Source organism: Maniola jurtina, chromosome 11, assembly GCF_905333055.1.
Source record: "Maniola jurtina chromosome 11, ilManJurt1.1, whole genome shotgun sequence".
In the NCBI taxonomy this organism is placed as follows: Eukaryota; Metazoa; Arthropoda; class Insecta; order Lepidoptera; family Nymphalidae; genus Maniola; species Maniola jurtina.
In genome coordinates, this window is record NC_060039.1 from 7850454 (window position 1) to 7863071 (window position 12618).

Sequence of the window (12618 nt, forward strand, 5' to 3'; positions counted from 1 at the left end):
CACAGACACACAGATACACAGATACACAGATACACACGTCAAACTTATAACACCCCTCTTTTTGGGTCGGGGGTTAAAAATAATTTTCGTTAAGTTTTTCTACAAATAGGGGAAAAATATACCTTCAGCCCTCTTCCACGTAACCTGAGGCTTGGGGAAGCCATCGGCTTTGCATTCAACCTTAGCATCAGAACCTTGAGCAAAAGCTTTATCGGTTGGTTCCAGAATCCAACGAGGGGGCACTAAAAATTAATCAATTCATTAGAATAATACTAAACCTTTTTGGTTTTTAATTTATGAATTTAAAAACACTATTTTTTAATTTATAACATTTATTTTCCTAAGTATTCAAAGTATTTTCAAAATCTTTTAAAATCATTTTATTCAAAATATCATAAAACTTTTTTATTTTAAACTTTCTGTTTACGGTATATACCTAAACCGTTCAGTAGCTTTTTTCTTTTGATATGTTGCGAGTAACGCTCAAAATGTAAAATCCGTTACAGTAGTTTCGTACAAATATTTCTATTAATGCAATTAGAAGAAATATGCATTTGTAAGGAAAACTATCAAAAGTTTAACAAGAGTAGAATACTTTACTTTCTGTTTAAAGAATCTATGTCAACATATTAAACATAATAACTGGTAAGTTTGATAAAATATGACGGTTTTAAGAAATAACACTTAAACAAGCGTTAAGCGCGTGTTTATTTTAAACCTAACCGATTTATTTCTGAAAAATTACCAAACACTCAATTAGTCATAAGTAAGTTAAACTTGTTTAATTTTTGTGTGATATTTTATCTAACTTAGTTACTTTATAACAAAAGCTCCTATAACATTTAAAAGCTTTCAAATTCATATATATACTCAAGCAGGTGATATTAACAGCTAAATAGTTAATTAGTTTATGTAATCTATCATAATGATAAAGCTATTGCCATAGAAGCTTTTGTGTCACACTATCAAAATTAGCAAATTAATTCCATCAAGCTTATCTAGCTACAACCAAAGGAAAATAAAAAGGTCATTAACAAAACCAAACCATAAGAAGCTATTAAGCTTTTATTGCAAATCAATAATGTAGCTATCAATTGAAATAATGTCTATAGTAAAAACTACTAATTTTATATCTCATCTTCTTTATTCAGTAAGTAACTGAAATATAATCATTAATCACATTATTATTTCAATTGAAAACTTATGAAGCAAGCATGACAGCACGCAGAACAAAACCCAAACCGCGCAAATAATTGGATGGAAAAAAATATACAGATGGAAGATCAAGGATATGGAAGGAAATGAAAAACATCTAATATGCGAGGAAGGAATGGAAGAAATGGTTTCGTCGATGATAGCCGCAGCCGGTTCCTACGAACGACCTTTTTCGGAACTACATTGATTTTTATTTCGCGACGATGACTCCTTAACTTTTTTAGCTTATTAAATCATATGGTATCTAAAGGTATTTCAGATACGTTAGAAAGTATTTTATTGAAGGTACTGGTCAACGACTAGTCGATTACAAAGCACACAATATGGTAGCTACGCAAAGCTGTTCCGTGCGAGGAGTATAATAAAAGGTTTCACAAGTGCTATTATAATTATGTACCGTGGACTTCTAGTGAGGCGGAATAGTTGGAAGAGCCGGCGGCATTACGTGCGAGACATACGTATTGGCCGCTGTGTAACCAGCCTGCCGGGTCGATGAGCAGGAGTGAAGCCCTCTGTGCTATTTTAGTTGCCATTACACCGGCTATTGCTTTTAAGGGTCGCCCTTCGAAGTACCATTGAATATCGAGCGGAAGATCACCCTCCGAAATCAAACAAGTGACCTGAGTCGCTTGGCCCGCATATAGAGGAGATTCGAACGAGAAGGGGACTATGCGGGGCAGTACTGGAAAGAACCATAGACGGTCGGGTTAAATCATTTTACTGGCAGGCATTGTTAGTAATCTGTGAGGAAAGTAAAGAGATGTGTTCCGATAGTGGTCGACGGATTGGCCTTTTGTTGGTGCTTATATTTTGTGATGTTAGTTCCCTTAATTTTTTTGTAAAAAAAATATAACATGCCATTTACGACTAGCGTTGCTGCATGTTCGGCGCGACCGGCCGCATTTTGGACAATACACGTGTAGTTTCCCTGGTGGTTTGCGCTCACAGAGTTGATCGTGAGAACAGAGGCTCGGGGGCCCAGCGGGGTGGTCATTATGTCTCGATGTAAGCTTGAGTCTATAGTTTCGCTGCTGAATGTCCAAGATATATCGAGTGGCAGATCTCCTTTAGTCGCAACGCAGTTCACTACCACGGCATCCCCAGGGTTGGACGGCACCTCACCGAAACTGAATGGCACTACCAAAGGTGGAACTGGGAGAGCAAACATCTTATATGAAGCGAGAAATATAAAAGACATGAATTTTAGATTAAAAAGAGATTGTAGCAATACACAAGTATTAATTATTCATTATCTTCGCACCCTTTACGACTAATTCGGTGGCATGAGAAACAACGCCTCCGGCGTTACTCGCTGTACAGTTGTACGAGCCTGCATGTTTTGCTTCTACTGACTCTATGGTTAGTACACTACTTCTTCTGTCGACGTTACTGACACGAACTCCGAGGATCGTATTGGCTGAATGATTGTTTACTGTCCATTCAATTTTAACTGGTTGGTCACCATGAGTTATTATGCATTGTAGTGCAAAGTAGTCTCCTAAGAAAGCCGGTTCTGGACCGGAAGTGAAAGGTGCAATCTTGGGAGGAACTGAAACAAACTTCATCTAAGTCACTAAATAATAAGATTCTACCACTAAACGTTACGACTAACCGTAAACGACTAGCTCTGCTGAGTAAGTAGACCGGCCGGCGCGATTTTCACCAGCGCAGGTGTATGAACCAGCATGTTTCGCATCTACTGATTCAATTATGAGTAAACTACTACGTTTAGAATTCGTCATCGAATAGTCATTATTTCTTTGTGATATCAAATGGCCATTAAACGTCCAAGTAATCGTGAGCGGAAGGTCGCCAAAATTGACGGTACACGCAGCCTGCAGATATTCTCCGACGTTCGCAGGTTTTTCGCCAAACGAGAACGGTAGAATGTTTGGGGGGACTGGAAGAATATCATTATCTTGCTTTACCAATAATATAAAACTCTAAAATAAATAACTTAAAATACATAAACGTAAAATTATCATAAGAAAATATTAGGGGACACATTTTAAGCACCGTTTATAATCAATGCCGATGTATGAGAATCGGCTCCGGCATCATTTTCAGCAACGCATGTATAGTTTCCAGCGTGGCTATGCGTCACGGACCCGATACTAAGAATAGCGCTTCTTTCTCCAATGTTAAATACGGTCACCCCGGATCTGGGTTTGATAGGTTCATCATCGAAGAGCCACTTTAGGTGAAGCGGATGGTCACCCTCGATAACTGAACAAGCTGCGGTTACCACTTGTCCAGAATTCATTGCTACCTCTCCAAATGTAAACGGTTGGACCACGGGAGGAACTAAACAATAAGCAAGCAACACCATTTTATTATTTAAATCGAATACCGATGACGTTGAGTGTCGCCGTATGGTTAACAGTGCCCGCCCTGTTCGTGGCCGTACACGTATAATTGCCACTGTTCGCTCCGGAGGCAGATGGAATGTCTAACACAGAGACTCGTTCACTCAACGTGGTCGTTTTCACCCCCATCCTACGTGTTAAAAGCTGGCCTTGAAAGCTCCATGTCATGTTCATAGGAATATCGCCTTTGGGCACGTGACAATCGAGATGCACAGATTCTCCCGCGAAAACCGCCTCGTCCAATTCAAAAGGTTTGATGTGAGGAACGACTGAGCAAAGAAAATAGCATATATACGTTAGTGATTTTTGTCATGCTTGGACATTGAACTAAAAATACCATTAACGTGTAGGGTTGTAGTATATCTATCTTCCCCCGCTCTATTTCTTGCGATACAAGTATAATTTCCACTGTGAGCACCGGTAATTGAGGCTATAGATAAAAAGGATGTCTGCTCTGCCATCTTCAACGTCTTGATACCCGATACCGTGGAGAGGTCTTGACCCTCGAAAGTCCAAGTGATCGACATCGGTCGATCCCCCTTGCTGGCGTGGCATGTCATTTGCACTGATTCTCCGTAGAATAGAGATTCCTCAACATCGAATGGCATTATATGGGGTGGAACTGATAAAAAAATAAAAACGTAATACTAAGATTAAATCTAAACGTGCATTAGACATCTATCACGTTCTGAGTTCAATTGAATGCTCTAAGGGAAGGGGTAGGGCGACATCTAGTACCATGAACGTTGACGAGCGCGGAGTGATGGGCGCGTCCGGCACGGTTACTGGCTGTGCACGTATAGTTTCCGCTGTGTTGACCCATCGCCGTCGGTATGCTAAGGACTGATGCTTTCTCTCCCAATTTAGTAGTAGTTATACCCATATTGTTATGATAAGGTATTTCAGTGCCTTGGAAACTCCACGTTATCTGAAGTGGACTATCTCCTTTGGAAACGTGGCAGGTGATGTGCACTGATTCGCCCGCAAAAATAGACTCTTCGACTTCGAACGGGATTATGTATGGAACCACTTGCAATCAAAACTTTAAAATAAGTTGCTACGTAAAAATAAAAGAACTTAAAATAATTAGAATTTGCTATTACTGGCTTAAATAAACGCTTTTATGTATGCGCGGGTATATACCGGTTACTTTGAGAATAGTGCTGTAGGAGGCAACACCGGCGTGATTTTTTGCTATACATGTGTAGTTGCCACTGTGGGCGCCGGTGACGGACGGCAGCACCAAAACGGACGATCGGTCTCCAACTTTCGAAAACGTTCCTAACTCGCGTGATAATTTTTGCCCATTAAACTCCCAGTAGACTTGTAATGGAACATCTCCTTTTGATATGTGACACATCATCTGGACAGACTCCCCGGAAAATAGAGCTTGATCGACGTCGAACGGCAATATGTTCGGTACGACTATAATTAAATTAAGAAAAATGTACCTATGAGAACACAAGTATGATCAACGAAAAAGAATAAGCTTACGTTGCTTTCCAGATATGTACATAGAATCCATGCTTATTCTAAACACATATCTTGAGCATGTAAACAGCTGCGATAAATAAAAAGTATAACAAATATGAGAATGATGATAAAAATGAAACTGACCATGAACATTAAGAACAGTGGAATGGTTAGTGGAACCGGCGCTGTTGGTAGCTACGCAGGTATAATTGCCACTATGCCCAGCGTTAGCCGACGCGATTGAAAGGAATGAGGTACGCGATGTCATTTTAGTTGTCATTATACCAAGGTGAGATGACGTGTTCTCAAAGCCATGAAAATGCCACTTAATGTCAAGCGGCAAGTCGCCCTTTGATACGTGACAGTTGAGCTGGACCGATTCCCCAGCAAAAACAGACTCATCCGCTTCAAATGGTACGATGTACGGTAATACTGTTAATCGAGAAAGCCAATTTCATATTATGATTAATATATTTTACATTTGCAAGCGTGCAACGTGCGGCAAAGGCAAGTTCTATCAAAAATTGAATTTACGAGATACCATGGACATTAACTGAGGTAGAGTGCACGGCTAGGCCGGCTTTATTTGAAGCGTGACAAGAATATTCGCCGCTGTGGCTAGCCATGGCGCTAGAAATCGTAAGCAGCGACGTTCGCTGGCCGATTTTCGTTGTCATAATTCCTTCATGAGAGGATAATTCTTTTCCATGGAAACTCCAAGTAATAGCAAGAGGCGTGTCGCCTTTAGATACGTGACACGTCAATTGTACGGACTCGCCGGCAAATACAGGCTCTTCAGCCTCAAACTGAACGATGTGCGGAGGAACTGGCAGGGAAAATAAAACAAACTCAAATGAAAATACTAACACATAAAGTTATGAGTAGTGTACCCTGAACGTTTAATTTAGCGGTGTGATTTGTGCTCGCTACGGTATTGGACGCTGTGCAGGTGTAATTGCCCGTATGTTTTTCAGTCACTGACGGAATAGCCAAAATAGAACTCCTATCTCCTACTTTCGTTACAATTACTGCATTATTATTTTCTAGAAGTCGGTCACGAAACAGCCATGTCAGTTTAAGAGGCATGTCTCCTTTTGGTATATGGCACATGACTTGTATGCTTTCTCCATAGAAAACAGCTTCATCGAATTCAAAGGGGGATATTATAGGTGCCACTGGAAATTCACAATATTTTGTTTAACAAAAATTTATAAATCTTTTACGGATTCATAAAATGTTTTGGGATATTTAGGGAACAACAAAACACGAAAAGCACAAGTTGTTCACGGTGAGCGTATACCCTTCACATTGAGCGTTGCGTGGTGACTAGTCTTGGCGACAATGTTAGATGCAGTGCATGTATAATTGCCGGAATGTTTTGCTGTCACAGTGGGTATGATAAGAGCTGAACCCATGTCCCCAACGTTCATTATGTTCACCCCAGGGAGCAAACTCACATCTCCTCCACTGAAGCTCCATTTGAAGCTTAGAGGTTTGTCTCCTTTCGGAACGTGACACATTACTTGAACGCCCTCACCAAAAAATACAGATTCGTCGAATTCAAAAGGCGTTATGATGGGTGCCACTGAAATAATTCGTTTTGTTTAATTCTGATTACCAAGTGATCTTTCGTTTGTGCAGATACCTAAATGAATTTCATAATAATTTCATGACAATTGTTAATTTTATGACCCGCCAAAGTTACTAAGGATAAGGATCGAGAAGCAACACAACATACTACAAGTCTACGAGGCTTTAAAACTAAAGAAAGTAGGTATAATGTTGTACCATTGACAAATAATTGGGCAGTATGGTTCATGGTGCCTGCTTGGTTTGTTACTACACAAGTATAATTTCCTTGATTTTGATGGCTAACCGATTCAATGCTCAGTTGACTAGCGCGTTTAGTGTTCATAAGTGATATTCCGAGATCACCAGGTTTGACTTTGTTTTCGTTAAAATACCATTCTAGCCTCAAGGGTTGATCGCCTTTAACTACTGTACACGTGACCAAAACCATTTCTTGCGCATTCACTGGTTCTTCGCCAAATTCAAAAGGCATTACTTGTGGTGGGACTGCGGTAGGACACAGAGGAAAATTAGCAAAAAAGTAAACAGCTAAGTACAAACAAGGATTTGAAGGTACCGTTAACATATAGTTCGGCCGTATGATTTGTTGTTCCAGCTTGGTTTTTCACGGCACAGGTATAGTTGCCTTGATTGTGGTGAGTAACTGACTCGATAGTAAGTTGGCTAGTTCTTTTAGCGTTAGTAAGTAGTACTCCATTGACATTAGATTTCAAAGGCTTTCCGTTGAAATACCACTGGATGTTTAAGGGTAGGTCTCCTTTACTAACGGTGCATATAACGACGACCATTTCCTGATCGTTTACAGGCTCGGAGCCAAAATCAAAAGGCATTATTTGCGGGGCAACTAAATGGTAGAATAAGAAATCGTAATAAGTCTTAGTTTGGTCTTTGTGAATTCGCAAAAACGGAAATATTAAGACAAATTCATGAATATTAAAAATAAGAAACGGTGTAAATGGAAAAGGAATATAAACACAAATAAAACATAAAATTATATTACACTAGTTAAACAACGTGCAAGCAGAAGCTAAGAGTCATGGATTCCACCAAGTACCATTAACAACGAGAACCGCGCTGTGACTACTGCGACCAGCTTCGTTTTCCGCAATACAGGTGTAGTTGCCAATATGTTCATGTTGAACATTCTCTATACTCAAGATAGATATTCTCTTTCCATTTCTATTTATGAATATGCCATTGCCAGAGTTAAGGGGTTGATTATTCAGCTGCCAATGAATTTTCAAAGGCAGATCACCCTTTCCTACTGTACATGTAAGGGACACGGTATCGCCTGCATTTAGAATTTCCTCTCCGAAATCAAAAGGTGTAACCTGTGGTAGAACTAACAAAGAAAACGAGGGAATCAGCTGATATCAAACTAGAAAATGAAGAAAATAATTTAACCTATAACCTTTTAACATTTCTATTATATACGCAAATAGGAATATTGGAAGGGAACAATTTATGATGCGATAAGAAGCAACCATTCTTAATGTGAAAATGCCGAGTTACCATTAACAACTAACTCAGTTGAATAATTCGCATCTCCTGCTTGGTTTCTTACATAACAAGTGTAAACTCCGGTGTGTATGAATGAAACAGAGTCAATAGATACACTGCTCGATTTGTGACCGATCTTTGTTACGGTGATTCCTTGGATTTTGTTAGCATCCTTTCCATTTAAATACCAGGTAATATTCAATGGAACGTCACCCTTAGTCACCATACATTGCAATCCAACTGTATCGCCCGCATTGGCTGGCTCGTCACCGAAAGTGAAGGGGTGGATTTGGGGTAGAACTGTTACAGTGAAAAGCTACTTTACTTACTATATTTTAGGTAAAAATATGCAAAAGTCTATATCTAAACTATTAAAATATTGTAAAGAGGACCGTTAACTTCCAGCGCTGAACTGTGATTTACGCGTCCAGCTAAATTCTCTACGTGACAAACGTATATTCCTCGGTGCGTTCCGTTTACAGAGTCTATGTTTAGGATTGACATTTTCCGGCTCATGCTGCCTATTACGATTCCCATAGTGTTGGTTGGCGAAATTTTTCTTCCGTTTAAGCTCCACGAGAAGTTAGCGGGAAGATCACCCTTGTTCATAACGCATTGCACGGATGCCGTATCACCAGCGTTCGCGGGCTCATCGCCAAACTCGAAGGGTAATATTTGGGGAGGTACTGCAGTAATAGAAAAGCGTTAAAACAAATGAAACAATTGTAATTAAATAGCGAACCATTAACACTGAGAAGGGTGGTGTGATTGGTTTGGCCGGCTTGATTTCTTATCTCACAAGTGTAAGAGCCTCGATGAACGGAATTCACTGCCTCAATATTTAGAATAGAGGTTTTCTTGCTTATTGTAGTAAGCACAATGCCGAGATTATTGCGCGGCTTGATCTCTTCTCCATTGAAAAGCCACTTGAAAGCGACTGGCAGGTCGCCCTTGTTCATAACACAAGATACTGACGCCGTTTCGCCTTCATTGAGAATCTCTTCACCGAACTCAAATGGAGTAATTTGTGGCGGGACTAATAAAAGCAATAAACTATTTAACTATTAGGTTTATAGGTAGTTGGGAAATACAACTGTTAAGTAAATAAAAGAAAATAAGCGGAACTTTTTGGATGAACTACCGTTAACTTCGAGTACAGCGCTGTGATTGGCGGAGCCAGCCGGGTTCGTAGCCACACAATAGTAAGTGCCCCTGTGTACTCCATTTACGGAATCAATGTTAAGAATAGAAGTCTTCCTATTAATATTCGTCAGGACGACTCCTAAGTCGTTATTCCTCGATAGAATCTGTCCGTTAAATATCCAAGAAATGTTCAGGGGCACATCGCCTTTGCTTACGGCACAAGATATCGACGCCATATCTCCAGCATTTGCAGGCTCATCCCCAAACTCAAATGGCAATATTTGTGGAGGAACTGTACAAAACCTAACATATTAGCATTATAGGAGCACGTGTGGCAAACGATGTAGCTTTGGCGGGCATAAATCATTGACATTTTAAATTATAAATAACAATCCTCCCTATCCTAAAATAGTGAAAAGTTTGTCTGAAATAAAAAATATTAATTCACACAGTATTTATTATATTATTATGTCATGTCACACAAACATAGCAATAAAAGTGACTTTTGTATAATTTTTATGTGTTTTAAAACTTTGTGACATAACTTTTGAAAATGTTCACTGAGTATTCAAATATTGGAAATTATTCAATGTTTTTCTTTACAACGAAAGAATTACAAAACAACTCAGTCACTTGTTACTCCAGAACTTAGAATTAGCAAAAAATTCGATTAGGTACTTGCTTCGTTTATTTTAAGTAATGGATTTTTATTGTATTCTGTCAAGTTAACAAGTCATACCTGAACATTTTGGAGCAACAAGTGAAGAACTTTTTCACTTATAAATAACATTATTATTGGCATAAATGCAACCTCTAGGTACGCATACTACATCACATTATTACTGTTGTGTATATCTGTAAACACCCAGTCTATCCATACTATTAAATGCGAATGAGTATCTGTCTTTTCATGACCCATCCGCTTATCCGATTTTGACGAAATATACGTACTGAGATAGCATGCATCCTGGAGACAGACACAGGTTACTTTTTACCGCTGAAAATCAGTTCCCACAGGATTTTAAAAAAACTTAAAGCCACACGAATAAAGTTACGGGAATCATCACGTATTCTATGAGAAATATAAACGAATTCCAAGGTTGCATTTACAACAATTTTAAAATACATAACCATTAATTTATTGAGGAGTTTTGGATCTTATAAATACAATCCTAGTCAGAGATGATGATCAAAAAGTAAAAACAAGGGTAACAAAAAAATAAGGGTTTCGAAGTCATGCCAGGCAAAAACATTGTATTGTGAATTTTTCTTTCACTATACTGTTGTTCCAAGCTTACACCTAACCAACTGTAAATTATCTTAGTCGACTATACCTTGCTAGTGATTTGTCTCACGATAATCGTGTTATAATTTTGTTTGCAATTCCATGCTACGTGGTCTTATATTATCCTTTCATTATAAAGTTGGTTTTCATGTTCAGAAGGTATCTTGAATTTTTTTTTTTTAATTTAAATACATATTCGTCTATGTAGACTTTCAACTTTAGAGCTTCAATAGTTTCTTAATAAAATGACTAGACGAACGGGCAGACAGACAAACAGGCGCAGTAGACGAAACTTTAAAGATTCCTTGTTTTACTACGGAACCCTAAAAAAAGCAATAAAAAAGAAATCAAATTGCATTTATTTAAATGCGTAGTAACTGCCCGAACCGCTTGTATGACCTATAACCAAATATCGTATAATTCCAATACTCACTCAATAAATTAACCTAACGATACTAACGGGCAAGAAATATGCTATGCAGGATTCGATAACACGGAATCTCGGTGTCAATTTGGTTTATAACATAACATGGAATAATTATACTAAATTTTAGGTATTCATTCGACAAATCTCGATAATAAACTTATTTCACGTGTGAAGTTGAATCTTAAATCTTAGCCTTATGATATCCGATTTATATTGTTTCATTCAGTCGATAGAATCCAAGATATTTCTGCGACATAGTATTCTTGCCCTTGTTATTATACTAATTCTGCTAAAAAGAGCGAATTGGCGAGATTAAGTGTTCATTAAAAATTCGTTCCTCTTAGCGTCGTTTGGTAAGTTTAAGTAACTTACCCATCACTTGCAATTCGAGAGTTCCTCGAGCGCTGTATCCTTGAGAATTCTTGGCCACGCAGGTGTAAGTCGCTTGGTCGCTCATTCGCTCAACATTTTCGATGACGAGGGTGCCGTTGGGGAATACTTTTTGCTTGCGATTGATTGGTAGAACGCTGGAATGTGAAACAATTTTTGTGTGAGGAAAGATAATCCATACTTATATCATCAATACGAAAGAGGCAAACTCTTCACGGCAAATCTGTTTAATCGTTGTAGGCGTTTGGTACAAAGATAAGCTGTCTTTGTATCTCCATCCACCATCTCAGGGAAGGGCATACAGGCTACTTTTGTCTCTAAAGATCAAAGAGTTCCCACAGAATTTTTAGAAAACTAAATCCACGCGGACGAAGCCGCAGGCATCAGCAAGTAGTAATAGTCGATTGCCTATAAAAAGTTAAGTGGTAAAACTCATTGAATTTTATATCTTTCATCCTTCCAATACTGTTCCTTAAATAAACATGCGTTCTCATAAAAAACCCGATGGATTGGACGAAACTAAGTTTAAGGGCTTTTTGTTTCGGAACCCTAAAAATACCAGACAATTTTTGACAAACAACATCCTTTTTCAGTGACTTACATACAGATTTTAGATAACACCTAACGAGTTTTGCGGAAGGCGTAGTTTTGGCTTTGACCTAAGCGCTCTGGGCATCCTTGAGGACGAAGGCCAATCGTAATGTGCCAGCATTTCATAAGTGTAACTTATAATAAATATTGTGTTGATTACCGGCCATCTCTCTCCCAGACGATGGAGTCGATGGGGTAGCCGGCGACGGGGCAGTGCGCGATGAGCGTGTCGCCCGCGACCACGGGCCGCTTCTTCATGGTGCGCACGTAGGGCATGCCGTACACGTTCACTCGGGCTGCGTGAGATGCGCTGCCGACCTTAAAATTGCAAAAAAATTTTTGAAGCGAAGCTTTCTTTCAAACACTCCAGCGCGCTTAAATTCCTGGGTGTAAATGGGAAAAATCGTCATCATCACCGAGAAAAGAACTATTCTCTCACACACACATACATGAGAGTGAAAGAATAGTTTTTTCCTCGGTGGAGGGAACAATGAAGTTCCCTTCGCTTCTGCTAGTCACGGTGTATTGCTCTAGCCTAGGTGGCACTGTTTATTTTCTCACTCTCACAGTTCTCCTCCCCTCTGCTTGTTGTTGTGTATGTTCTAGCCGACTCTGGACTTCTAGAATCTAGATGCAAT

The 12618-nt window shown here is 39.1% G+C and overlaps 1 pseudogene; it reads right to left on the minus strand.

The window, feature by feature from the left end:
- Positions 1-12618, minus strand: part of LOC123869336 — a 70543-nt pseudogene that overhangs the window by 21466 nt on the left and 36459 nt on the right.